The sequence below is a fragment of the Myotis lucifugus genome, unplaced genomic scaffold (genome assembly GCF_000147115.1).
Source record: "Myotis lucifugus unplaced genomic scaffold, Myoluc2.0 scaffold_19, whole genome shotgun sequence".
NCBI lineage: Eukaryota > Metazoa > Chordata > Mammalia > Chiroptera > Vespertilionidae > Myotis > Myotis lucifugus.
The window spans coordinates 7,534,499-7,549,035 of record NW_005871067.1 but is presented as its reverse complement, the minus strand read 5'-3'; the positions used below and the strand labels follow the sequence as shown (position 1 = coordinate 7,549,035).

General features: G+C 41.1%; 1 pseudogene; it reads left to right on the top strand.

Annotated features, from left to right (window-relative positions):
* Positions 1-13,367, top strand: part of LOC102426146 — a 39,189-nt pseudogene extending 25,822 nt beyond the window's left edge.
* Positions 13,368-14,537: the final 1,170 nt, after the last annotated feature.

The window sequence follows — 14,537 nt, the reverse complement described above, 5'->3', positions numbered from 1 at the left end:
CGCTCGGCGGGTGCATGAGCTGAGGGCGGACGAGCGCGCGGGGGGCGGCGGCTCGGACTCAGTCACTGAGGCGGCGGCTGCTCCCGCTGTCCGCGGGTTCCGCGCCCTCGCCCCATCCCGCGGCTGCGGCTGCGCCTGTGGCTGTGGCCGCCCCGAGCCCGGTACAATGTAATCATCTCACAGCCAGCAGAAACAGATGGGGCTGGGGGCGGGGAGAGGGCCGAGCGAGGGCCGGGGGAGGGGCCGCCACGAGGAGGGGGCGGGGCTGCTCCACCACAACAACAACCCCGCCCCCACCCCGGCCCCGGACAGCTGCACGGGAAGAGAGGGGGAGGGGAGAGGGACCTGAGCGCCCCAAGAAAGAATTGTATGTAGAAGGGAGCGAGGTGCACCCTATGAACTGCTCTGAGATGCACTCCGCTTCTCAGGTGTCTGGGGCTGAGGAGTTTAATGACTTTGATGAATAAGGACAATAAGGGTCTCTCTCCCACCCCCAACTTGGCCTTAGTGGTTACATTCTTTTAAAGGGCCCGCTGGATGGTTCTTTCTGAGGCTAGATCCTGAAAGACGCACGTGGGAGGTCAGATGTTATTGGTGCTGATGGTAGTACAGGAGAACCAGTGGACTGTGCTCAGCAGATATCTAAGGCCTAGAGAAATTAAGTGGTTTCCACGTGTTATTTAACACTTTTATTCCATCCAAGAAGCTCCTTAGGCGAAGGAGCTGGCTTTCTCCAAGGGAAGAAGGTGGATGGGGCTGGTGAAGCTGGAACTCAGTAGGATGGGGGCAGCAGGAAGGGTTGGGTAGGGGAGGCACCAATCAGCAGAGGTGTGGAAAGAGCGACCCCCTCCCATCACCCCCGGAAACGGACTTGTAAGACCGCCCTAAAGAAGACAAGCTTTAAAAAAAAAAAAAAAAAAAAAAAAAAAAAAAAAAAGACGCTCTTGGAGTCCTACAACTACCCTGGCTGCAGAAAAGCTGCCGTCACAGTGTAATGAGAAAGGTGGTGGGTGGGAAAAGGGAGATAGTCTGAGGAGTGTGTTGTGTTGGGGGTGGAGACCTGCACGCCTTAGGCTAAGAGAAGACTCTAGAACAGTGGTTCTCAACCTTCCTAATGCCGCGACCCTTTAATACAGTTCCTCATGTTGTGGTGACCCCCAACCATAAAATTATTTTCGTTGCTACTTCATAACTGTAATTTTGCTACTGTTATGAATCGTAATGTAAATATCTGATATGCAGGATGTATTTTCATTGTTACAAATTGAACATAATTAAAGCATAGTGATTAATCACAAAAACAATATGTAATTATGTATGTGTTTTCCAATGGTCTTAGGCCACCCCTGTGAAAGGGTCGTTCGACCCCCCAAAGGAGTCTCGACCCACAGGTTGAGAACCGCTGCTCTAGAAGGACGTTGAGGCCTCCACTTGAGAAATGTTTCATTCTACAGTATGTTAGAATTCTAAGCCTCAAGTGGGGAAAATCACCTCCAAAACTGACCAGAAATTTGGAAAAACTACAATGAATGCCCAGGTATTTGTACTGATCACTGCAATTTCGTATTTATTGCATTCTACTCAAGTCTCAAAGGGCCTTAGCTGGCTGGTTTCTGTATTCCACCTCTCAGACAGGAAGCACTGCCCCTGATGCTTCTCCCAAATTAATCAAGTACTTATTGAGTGACAGGTACAATCACAAAGTGTATGGTGATGAAACCAAAGATCCTCTTCTACCTTTGAGCAGTGTAAAGTCTGGAGAGAATGGCAAACGTATTGAACATTATGTGATAGATTTTGGAGTCTGGGTACTTCTCTCTCACCTCTCCCTCTCTTTATTCTGGTAGTTTTAATAACCTGTTTTGTTTTTATAAGGCAGCATTTTTTAAAAAAAACACCCAACTTCTTAAAGAAAATGTATATTTCAGTGTATCTTTTATGAATCAACTAATCTCAAAATACTTCATCTTCTAATATTCCCCCACCCTCACCCCACCTCTGTGTAGAAACAGCCCCAAGGTTTGCAGTTTTGCTGTTTTATTACCTGGAACTATTAATTATTTAAAATTTATCCTCAAATTCTACCATATATTTTAATCTTTGACAAAAGTTAGCATACATCTAAAGAGCAGAGGGTACATTTTGGTGTGTTTCTAAAGCACAGCTACTATGTAGATATTCTATTAATAGATGAGATGTAAAAGGTGACAAGCCACTGTGGAATTAATCACATAACCTGAATTGGATGTTTTCCCCTGTTTTTCTTCATTTCCTCACATATCAGTTTGACCTTCCACACTTGCCTCTCTTTTATTAAAGGGTTACTGCTTTCCTTTAACATTTGTTTTGAATCCATTATATCCTGACTGTTCTTTCCTCACCTTCTTTTTCCTGGTTCTCCTCCGTCTTTTCATTCTTGCCTTTATCTTTTATCATTGTTTAACCTTTTTTACCTGGCCTCTTCTCACTAGCCAGCTTCATAATAGTGCCTAGAGAACGTTAACAATACTAGAAAGCATGTTTTGGTTACTCTAGTATGTTTGAATGCTGGTTATATTCCTCCCACCTCCACTTGAAGGCTACTCTGTTGTCCTCTTCCCTCCTCCACAATCCTGTAAATCACCGATTTTCAATCTTTTTCATCTCATGGCACACATAATTACTAAAATTCTGCGGAAACCAAGAAATATGTTTTTTGCCAACCTGACAAAAAAAAAGATTTAATTTTGATTTATTTACAATAATAATAATAATAGTAATAGTAATTACCTACCCTTTTTGCTCCAAAGTGACTTTAAAAAATCAGGTGTCTAGCCCTGGCTGGTTTGGCTTAGTGGATAGAGCATTGGCCTGTGGACCGAAGCGTCCTGGGTTAGATTTCAGTCAAGGGCATGTACCTCAGTTGCAGGCTCCTCCCTAGCCCAGGCCCTAGTCAGGGTGCATGCAGGAGGCAACCAGTCTATGTGTTTCACATCGATGTTTCTCTCTGTCTCTCCCTCTCTCTTCCACTCTCTCTTAAAATCAATGGAAAAAGTGTCCTCCGGTGAGGATTAAAAAAATCCAAAAAAAAAAAAATCAGGTGTCTATACTTGAGTATAAGGATTTGTGGTGCCAAGAATTAACCAATCATATGCAACCTTATTATGTGATGTGACCAATAAGATGCAACTCTATTATATGACCTACATATTTATGGTTCAAGACAGGGCATTCACACCAGACAGCTATCATTGTGTTGGCTGTTGTCATTTTCTTTGACAATCTAAGGGAAAAGAGGTCAGTGTCTATGTAGTCAGGTATAGCATGTTTTAAGAATTCTTGTGGCACACCAGTGTGTCCCTGTACTGCTGTAAATCAACAAATCTGTCTTGGAACTGGAGGTGCCCCCCTGGTGGTGGTCACAGACTTCTCCCTGTCTCTTCCTGTGTACCTTCTTCCCCTGTGAGTGATTTGCCTTCTAACTTTTTCTTCTAAGGGCCACTTCTCAGTGTTCATATGGATAGGTACATCAACTTTAGACTTCTTTCTTTCTATACATCCTCTAACTCTGGTTCAGTTTCTATAGTTTTTCCTTGGTTTCCTCACTACGCTCTCCACTCACCCTAGCTTTCACCCACAGTCTGGAACCAATCCTGGTCCGAGCAGCTAATGACTGTTACATGTCTTGGGTCTGGCTGAAAGTGTAGCCTCCATGTTCCCTGAGTTTGGGTTCTAACTAGAATCTCACATTTTGACCCCTGCTGCTGCCTCTATTGGAACTGATACCCTGAATCTTTGACCCTGCTTTGAACATTTGTTCCACCTTTCCCTTAAGACTTAACAGCCTCAGAGCTATTTTCTGACTGTGTTTCTGGCCTAATCTCCTGGAATCTAGATTGCTGACCCCAATACCTAGATCAGTGATGGCAAACCTATGACACGCGTGTCAGAGGTGACATGCGAACTCATTTTTTGGTTGATTTTTCTTTGTTAAATGGCATTTAAATATATAAAATAATTATCAAAAATATAAGTCTTTGTTTTACTATGGTTGCAAATATCAAAAAATTTCTATATGTGACATGGCACCAGAGTTAAGTTAGGGTTTTTCAAAATGCTGACACGCAGAGCTCAAAAGGTTCACCATCACTGACCTAGATGTTAGACACTCGTCCCTTCCCCCTTCCTTTCTTCCTTTAATTCAGTGGTTCTCAACCTGTGGGTCGAGACCCCTTTGGCAGTCGAACGACCCTTTCACAGGGGTCGTCTAAGACCATCCTGCATATCAGATATTTACATTACAATTCATAACAGTAGCAACATTACAGTTATGAAGTAGCAACAAAAATAATTTTATGGTTGGGTCACAACATGAGGAACTGTATTTAAAGGGCCAGAAGGTTGAGAACCACTGCTAATTCAACCTGGTATCTCACTCTTACCTTTTTCCAGCCTGGACAATTTTTTCATCCTCTAAACATTAGTTGTATAATATTCCTTAAAAACATACACAGCTCTTCCTTTTTTCCCTTTCTCTCTCTTGCCTCTTTTCTGTTTGTGAGCTACTGCCACTGAAAGTGCCACGAAGCAGTTCTCTCTTTCTGGACCTGGGCGTCCATGTCAGCCACAACAGACTGAAAGGTTGGGCACAAGTAACCCAAGAATAAGGACATCTACCTAAGGCTGTTGATCAAGCTGTACAGGTTTATGACCGTATGAACCAATTCCATCTTCAACCAAGTGGTGCTAAAGAAGTTATTCATAAGTAGCACCAACCAGTTGCCTGTGTTTCTTCCCCTGATGATCCGAAGGATGAAGCTTCCTGGCCAGGAGGGCAAAACCACTGTGGTTGTAGGGGTGATAACCCAGGATATGCATGTATAGGAGGTGCTCAAACTGAAGGTGTGCGCACAGTGAGTGAGCAGCCCTGGGAACCCACTCTTCAACACCAGGGGCAAGATCCTCACCTTGGATGAGCTAGCCCTAGACTCCCTCAAAGACTGTGGCACCGTCATGCTCTCTGGTTCTCCAGTGCCAAGAGATGTACAGTAGGTCCTCGGGTTACGTCAGAGATCCGTTCCTACGGCGCGACATAACGCGATTTTCGCCATAAGTTGGAACCCACCTACATAAGCACCTATGTCACTCACATGGAGCACATACACAGCAGTAATGAAGTGAAACAGTAAAAAATATTTAAAAGAAAGATAACAATTCCTGACCTTTACTTGTGGTAAATAAATAATAAAAAACATAAAGCTCATATGTACATATGTCGAAATGACGGAACTTTTTTTTTTTTTTATAAATACTGTAAATGGGAGATGGCGACTTAACCATGAAACGATGTACGTCAAGTCCGACGTAACCCGAGGACTGCCTATATAGGCATTTGGGCAAGGGCCAGGAAACACCAAGTTTGAACCCAGTGTGTGCTCTGAGGGCCAAAAGTTCCAGTTGTGCCAGAGGTATTGGCCAGCCTTGACTACAAAAACTAACCCTAAATCCTGCCTTTTTTTAAAAAAAGAAAATGTATTTTTATTAACTTCAGAGAGGAAGGGAGAAGGAGAAAGAGAAACATCAATGATGAGAGAGAATCATCGATCGGCTGTCTTCTGCACACCCCACACGGGATCAAGCCCACAACCTGGGCATGTGCCCTGACTAGGAATCGAACCATGACCTCCAGGTTAACAGCTCGATGCTTAACCACTGAACCATGCCAGCCAGGCGATCCTTTCTTCTTATTACTTTAAAAAAAATAATTCTTTATTGTTGAAAGTATTACATATGTCCCCTTTTTCCCCCCATTAGCCCCTTCCAGCCTGTCCCCGCCCCCTGCCCCAGGCCCTCACTGCCCCATTCTCTGTGTCCTTGGGCCATGCATATATGCATACAAGGTCCTTGGTTGATTACCTCCCATATACCCACCCTCCCCCCGCCTTCCCTCTGAGATTCTGCACTCTGTTCCATCTGTATGTCCACTCACTTTAGAGAAGTGTCCATTTAGGTCCGTTGCCCATTTTTTAATTGGATTGTTTGTCTCTTTTTGTTAAGCTGTATGAGTTCCTTATATATTTTGAATATTAACCCTTTATCAGATGTATCATTAGCAAATATGTTCTCCCATACAATGGGCTCCCTTTTCATTTTGTTGATGGTTTCTTTTGCTGTGCGGAAGCTTTTTATTTTGATCTAGTCCCATTTGTTTATTTTCTCCTCAGTTTCCTTTGTCCTAGGAGATATACCCATAAACATATTGCTACAAGAGATGTCTGAGATTTTGTTGCCTATGATTTCTTCTAGGATTTTTATGGTTTACAACTTACATTTAACTCTTTTATCCATTTTGAGTTTATTCTTGTGTATGGTGTAAGTTAGTGGTTTAGTTTCATTTTTTTGCATGTATCTGTCCAATTTTCCCAGACCATTTATTGAAGAGAATCTTTTGAATCTATTGCCTCCGTTGTCAAATATTAATTTAGCGTAATGGCTTGGGTCAATGTCTGGGGTCTCTGTTCTGTTCCATTGATTTATGTACCTGTTCTTGTGCCAGTACCAGGCTGTTTTGAATATGGTGGCTTTGTAGTATAATTTGAAATCTGGTATTGTGATTCCTCCAATTTTGTTTTTGTTTCTCAAGATTGCTAGAGCTATTCAGGGTCTTTTTTCATTTTATATAAATTTTTGGAGTATTTGCTCTAGATCTGTGAAATATGCTGTTGGTATTTTAATAGGGATTGCATTGAATCTATAGATTTCCTTGGGTAGTATGAACATTTTAATGACATTGATTCTACCAATCCATGAACATGGTATATTCTTCCACTTGTTTATATCTTCTTCTATCTATTTTTCAACATCCTGTAGTTTTCCAAGTACAGGTCTTTTACCTCCTTGGTTAAGTTTATTCCTAAGTATTTTAATTTTTTGTTCCAATGGTAAATGGGATTGTTTGTTTAGTTTATCTTTCTGAGAATTCATCATTGGTGTATAAAAAAGCCATTGATTTTTGGGTATTGATTTTGTATCCTGCAACATTGCCAAATTTATTTATTAAACCTAGTAGTCTTTTGATGGAATCGTTAGGGTTTTCTATGTACAGTATCATGTCATCTACAAATAATGAGAGTTTTACTTCCTCCTTTCCAATTTAGATGCCTTTTATTTCTTATTTTTTGTCTGATTGCTGTGGCCAGGACTTCCAGTACCATGTTGAATAAGAGTGGTGAAAGTGGACATCCCTGTCTTGTTCCTATTCTTAAGGGAAATGGTTTTAGATTTTGCCCATTGAGTATGATGTTCATTATAGGTTTGTCACACATGGCCTTTATCATGTTGAGATATGCTCCCTCTATTCCAACTTTGCTGAGAGTTTTTATCAAAAATGGGTTTTAGATTTTGTCCAACACTTTTTCTGCGTCTATTGATATGATCATGTACTTTTTTTTTTAAGTATCCTTATTGATTTCAGCGAGGAGGGGAGAGGGAGAGAGAGTTAGAAATATCAGTGATGAGAGAGAATCATTGATCGGCCGCCTCCTACTGGGGATTGAGCCCACAACCTGGGCATGTGCCCTTGACTGGACTTGAACCTGGGACTCTTCAGTCCCCAGGCCTTCGCTCTATCCACTGAGCCAAACCAGCGAGGGTGATCATGTAATTTTTGTCTTTCAATTTGTTTATGTGATGTATCACGTTTATTGATTTGTGAATATTGTACCTTGAATCCCTGGAATAAATCCCACTTGGTCATGGTTTATGATCTTTTTAATATATCGCTGGATCTGATTTGCTAATATTTTTTGAGGATTTTAGCATTTATGTTCATCAGGGATATTGGCCTGTAGTTCTCTTTCTTTGTAGTGTCTTTATCTGGTTCTGGAATTAGGATAATGCTAGCCTCATAATAAGAGCTTGGAAGTGTTCCTTTCTATAGATTTTTTGGAATAGTTTGAGAAATATCGTTGTTAGTTCTTTTTTGAAAGTTTGGTAAAACTCCCCTGTGAATCGGTCTGGACCTGGGTTTTTGTTTGCTGGGAGTTTTTTGATTCCTGCTTTTAAGTCCTCAGTTGTTAGGGGCCTCTTCAGGTTTTTTGATTCTTCCTGATTCAGTTTTGGAAGATTGTATTTTTCTAGGATTTTGTCCATTTCATCCACATTGTCCAGCTTGTTGGCATATAATTTTTCATTGTATTTTCTTATAATCATTTGTATTTCTGTGGTGTCAGTGTTTACTTCTCCACTTTCCTTTCTGATTTTATTTATTTGGGTACTCTCTCTTTGTTTCTTGATGAGTCTGGCTAATGGTTCATCAATTTTGTTTATCCTTTCAAAGAACCAGCTCTTGGTTTCATTGATTTTTGTATTGTTGTTGTTTTTTGTATTGTTTTTGTTTATTTCTGCTCTAATCTTTATTATTTCCTTTCTTTTACTTACTCTGGGCTTTTCTTGTTATTCTCTTTCTAGTTCTTTAAGTTGTAGGGTTAAATAGTTTATTGTTGATTTGTTGTTGTTGTTGTTTTTTGAGGTAAGCCTGTAGTGCTATGAACTTTCCTCTCAAGACTGCTTTTGCTGTGTCCCATAAATTTGGGGTGGTTGTGGGGTATTTGTTTCTAGGAAGTTATTTTTATGTCTTTCTTGATCTTGTTGGTAACCCATTCATTGTTTAATAACATGATATTTAGCCTCCATGTGTTTGAATGTTTTTTGGGTGTTTTTACTGTTGTTGATTTCTAATTTCTTTCCACTGTGATCTGAGAACATGCTTGATATGATTTCAAACATCTTGAACTTATAGGGACTTGTTTCGTGTCCTAACATATAGTCTATCTTTGTGAATGATCCATGTGCCTTTGAGAAGAATTTATACTCTGCAGTTTTGGAGTGAAATGTTCTCTGTCAATTAAATCCATCTAATCCAGTGTTTCCTTTAGAGTCACTGTTTTCTTGTTAATTTATGTCTGAAAGATGTATCCAGTGCAGTCAGCAGGGTGTTAAAATCCCCTACTATGATTGTGTTGTTATCAATCTCTCCCTTAAAGTCCTCTAGAAGTTTTTAGATATATATATATATTGAGGTGCTCCTGTATTGAGTGCATATATGTTTACCAGGGTTATATTCTCTTATAAGCTAGACCCCCTTTAGTATTATGGAGTGACCTTTGTTGTCTCTTGTGATGGAGTTCATTTAGAAGTCTATTTTGTCAGATATGAGTATTGCTACTTCAGCTTTTTTTCCATTTCCATTTGCATGGAAAATGTTTTTCCATCCCTTCACTCTCATCCTGTGAGTGGGTCTCCTGTAGATGGCATATAGTTGGGTCATGTTTTTGTATCCATTCAGCTACCCTATGCCTTTTGGTTGAAGCATTTAATCCATTTATACTTAAGGTCATTGTTGATAAGGACTTATTTATTGCCATTTTAATTCTGTATGCCTAGGTTTCTCTCTCTATTTCTTCTCATTACAGCCATCCCTTTAGTATTTCTTGTAATGCTGGCTTGGTGGTGATGTACTCCTTTAGCCCTTTTTTGTCTGGGAAGCTCTTTATTTCACCATCTATTTTGAAGGGTAGCCTTGCTGGATATAGTAATATTGGTTTCAGATCCTTGATTTCCATTACCTTGAGTACTTCAGGACAGTCCCTTCTGGCCTATAGAGTTTCTAATGAGAAATCAAGTGTCAGCCTTATGGGAACTCCTTTGTAGATAACAGTTTGCTTTTCTCTTGCTGACTTTAAGATTCTCTCTTTGTCTTTAATTTTTGGCATTTTAATTATGATGTGTCTGAACGTGGGCCTCTTTGGGTTCTTCTTGCTTGGGGTTCTCTGTGCCTCCTGAACTTGTGTGACTTTTTCCTTTACCAGGCTAGGGAAGTTTTCTGTTATTATTTCTTCAAACACCTTCTCTGTTCCTTTGTCCCTTTTTGTGTCTTCTGGCACACCTGCTATTCGAATATTGTTACGTTTCACATTGTCCCACAGCTCCCTTAATCTGTCCTCCTGTTTTTTATTTATTTTTTCTTTTTGGTTCTCTGATTAAGTGATTTTTTTCCACCCTGTATTCTAATTCACTGATTCGATCCTCAACTTCCCTAATCTGCTGTGTATTCCTTCCAATGTGTTCTTTATTTGTGCTATGTAATTTCTGTTTTCATAGTTACTATATCTTTTCTAATGCTGCTGAGCATCTTTATTATTCTGAACTCTGTATCAGATAAATTTCTTATCTCCATATCATTTATCTGTTTTTCTGGAGAATTCTCTAGTTTTTTCACTTGGGGGTTGTTTCCTTGTCTCTTCATTTTGGCTGCCTGTTTTGGTTTGTGACTTTGTATTAGGTAGATCTGCTACACCTGTTAATCTCTAGTGCGGGACAGTGTCAGACGCTGTTTCTAATTAGAGCAGATGAAGACTCAAAACCTCCAGAGACCACCTCTGCTACAGACAGATAGGATTTTGTCTTTAATTGCCTCAGGCAATCATCCACAGGTTTGGCAAGAGTTTTTCTCAACAGTGTGGGGCAATTGCTTCTCTCTGGATGCTAATTGTTATTCTCAGTCTCTTAATGGGCCTCAGCAACTCCACACCATGGGGCAAGGTGTTTTCCAATAGGGTGGATCAATTGTCTTCCCCCAGGCAAGGTTGCCTGCATAGCAAATGTCTGCATGAGAAAGATGACTTCCACTGCATGAGGAAATGACTCAATACAGGAAACTGGGGTGTCTGCTTTTTGAGCTTTAACCGCAGAGTCCCTGATCCTGGCTTCTGCTCACAGAAATCTAGTCCCTTCTGCCCTCGTTTTGCTGGAGCACAAGGTGGGTGGCTGCACAGGGAATTTTGTGCATTGGCCCTTTAAGAGGGTGCCTGCATTTCTAGTCATCTGTCCCTGGCAGACAGCAACCCTGCTGCTTTTCACAGCCAGAGGTTATGTGGTACCCTTCTCAGTTCTGGTGCTCTCTGCTGGGGGGACCAGCTTGGGGATTAGACCCCAGAGTCCTCAGTGGCACCCCCCCACAGCTGAGATATCTTTCCAGAACTTCAGTGGCTATCTATGGGAGCCCTGGCAGCCCTTTCACATCTCTGTCCCTCCTACCAGTCTCTATGCAGTCTCCACTTTTAGTCCTTGGTTATCTGGGTTCTCTCTAGTGAGTCTTCTGTTGATTATTCAGGAAGTTTTTCTGTATTTTAGTTGTAATTCTAGTTTGGTCCTCTGAGGGTGTCCATGCAGCATTCACTTACTCTGCTGCCATTTTTAATCTTCTTTTCTTCTTATTAAAAAGATTTTGAACTCTGGCAAAAAAAAAAAAGAGTGCCAAGAAGCAATTCTCTTTCATATATACATCCTTCAGTTCCATATTCTCTTCTAATTAAATGGCTTCAATTTGAAAAGATACACAATAAGTTCTCTGATCCCACAGATTATCTTGAAGAGGGTGCCCAAAGTCAAGAATCTTAAAAGGACAACCTGGATTTGGTTTGGACCTTATCCAATAGAAGATAGAATTTTTAAAATATTTTTTAATTTATTGATTAGAGAGAGAGAGGAAGGGAGAAAGAGAGAGACAGAGAGGCAAACATTTATTTGTTGTTCCACTTATTTATGCAATCATAGGTTGATTCTTGTATGTTTCTTGACCAGGGATTGAACCAGCAAACTTGGTGTATCAGTTGGTGTATCTAACCAACTACCTGGCCAGAGCCGAAGATGGAATTTTTTATTCTGGAAATTTTGAACAGTTTCTATAGGAAAAGGTTAAAGTCAATGGAAAAACTAGATAGCTTGGGAATGTTGTTCACTTTGAATGCTTCAAGAATAAAATCACAGTTGTTTCTGAGAAACAGTTCTCTAAAATACATTTAAAATATCTTATCAAGAAATACCTTAAGGGAAGAACCAAGATAGCGGTGTAAGGTACAGACCTGTGTGTGCTGCCTCCCACAACAACATTGAAAATACCAACTATAAGACAAAACAGCTATCATTCAGAACCATGGGAAAGCTGGCCCAGTGGAAGTTCTACAACTGGAAGGAAAGAAAGAAGAGCATTGAGACTGCGTAGGATATGCAGAGGCGCCAAGAACAGAGGTACAGAGTCGCGCGCCAGGCAGGCTGCAACTGGATGCTCGGTTTTTTCAATCGAAAGGGGTTACAAACTCTCGAATCCAATGAGCTTGTTTGGGGCGGGATTCTAAGGTCCCAGACCACTACGGGGAGAAGCGGGATGGCCTTGCAGTGGGTTGGAAATCTAGGGCAGCTTTCTCACAGAGCTGCTCGCTGGCACTCGGGGGACGCGGAGACGCAGAGACGCAGAGTTGCAGAGAGGTGAGGAGTCGCAGAGACGCCATTGCTGTTTGCTCCACCCTGGTGATTCCCTGAGACCCCGCCCTACTCAATTTACATCCCCGCCCAAGCTGTGCCAGTGGCACAAATGGAACCACCTGCGCTTTTGCAACTTAACCCAACAAACTGCAGATTTCAACTCCTCACACCCATAAGGGACACACTCAAGAAGCAGAATCAGGTTCGGAGGAAGCCGGAACCGGACCCGGCTGGGCTGGCAACATGGAACTGCTGTACCAGCAAATGCACAAACAGGTCCACCAGATCCAGTCTCACATGGGACGCCGGGAGATGGCAGACAAGCAGTCTGTCCACTTAGTAGAAAACAAAATCCAAGCAAGCATACCAGATATTCAGCCAGCAAGAACGCCTGGAGATTTTGTCCAGCAAGGAGCCGCCCAACAAAAGACAGAATACCAAACTTCGTGTTGACCAGTTAAAGTATGATGTCCAGCACCTGCAGACTGCTCTCAGAAACTTCCAACATCAGCGATACGCAAGGGAGTAGCAGGAGAGACAGCGAGAGGAGCTTCTGTCTCGCACCTTCACCCCCAATGTGGGATGTGGTGCCCCCTGCAAGGCTGCGACAGCCCCTGTGAGGCTGAGACAGCCCCTGTGAAGCCGAGACGGTCCCGGTGAGGCCGAGACAGTCCCAGTGAGGCTGAGACGGCCCCTGTGAGGCCTAGACGGCCCCTGGGAGGCTGAGACGAACACAGGGACACGTCACGGATGGAAATAGCTACATTTTCCATGTGTATGACCCGGCAACAAAAAGCGTACACCTATGGATGAGGACAGTGGGGGGGTAAGGGCAGAGGGTGGGGTGGGAACTGGGTGGAGGGGAGCTATGGGGGAAAAAAAGGGGAACAACTGTAATAATCTGAACAATAAAGATTTATTTAAAAAAGAAAAGAAAAGAAAAGAAATACCTTAAGAACAGTCTTTGTGCTTGGTTTCATGTAGTTTTATCTAACAAAGAGACTTCCGAACTTCATTACTTTCAGATTAGTCAACATGAAGATGGATGTGAGTCTGAGGACTAGGTTAAGCAACTCTTTATAGGGCTTTGCATATTAATAAAACAAATGAAGTGCACAAGAAGAAAAAACATCTAGAAATGGAATTTTAGCTTATCAGTGAATAAAAAACATAGCATTCTGTATGTTAAGCTTCTGTCTCTTATTAAAGTGTATGCTGTTTACATGATGTTGGCTATCCTTTGATAGTTTCTGTAAGCAGTACTTAAATAGCTTATAGCTAGTGGAATTTTTCCCAGAATTTCTAAAATGTATTGCTTTTATAAATATCTTCAAGTTAAAGTATTTAGCATTGTATAGGAAATAATAAAGCACAGTTTGGGTATAACTTTATATAATAAAATATTTTTAAAAATAATTAGTTTGGCTAATCAGTTTTGCTTATTAATTAATGTCGCAAAAACATTTATACAGCTGACCCTGGAATTATACAGATTTGAATTGAGCAGGTCAACTTACATGTTGATTTTTTACAATAAATATATACGGTTCTATAAATAAATTTTCTTCTTTTCCTTATGATGTTCTTAATAACTTTTTTTTCTCTAGGTAACTTTAATATAAGAATAGAGTATATAATACATAAAACATACAAAGTATGTGTTGACTATGTTATCAGTAAGGCTATCAGTAGTTAAGTTTTTGTGCAGTCAAAAGTTACACTCGAATTTTCTACTGTGCAGGGGGTCAATGCTCCTAACCCCCTAAGGGTTGTTCAGGGGTCAACTGTACTTTGCAAAATATGCAGTAATTTCAGCTATGATGGGATTTATATAGGTTTCTGGAGGATATGAGAAACTAACCACTTCTTTTTTCTTTTAATGGTTTAAGCATTTATTGAATTAAATGGTTCTAGCAAGACTGCTACTGTGTTCAAGCCAGTAAAATCCACAAAGGAGGGTATATGGGTCATTCCCATTGGCTTTGCTCTTTCCAGATCCTCCATGAAAACAGGAAAATGAGAAGTCACAAGTAAAGGACATGCTACTGAGGACTCAACAATTGGCCATGCAACAAGAAGCCCCTCTCTAATTAACTAGGCTTGAAGGTAGAGGTGGGCCTTGAGTATGTAGCTTTCTTGGAAGGAGGCAAGACTATAATAAATCCTCTGAGTCCTGCTATACATACGTTCCTTTGTTTCCCCATAAATGGGTAAAACTTTTAAGTGCTTCAAAC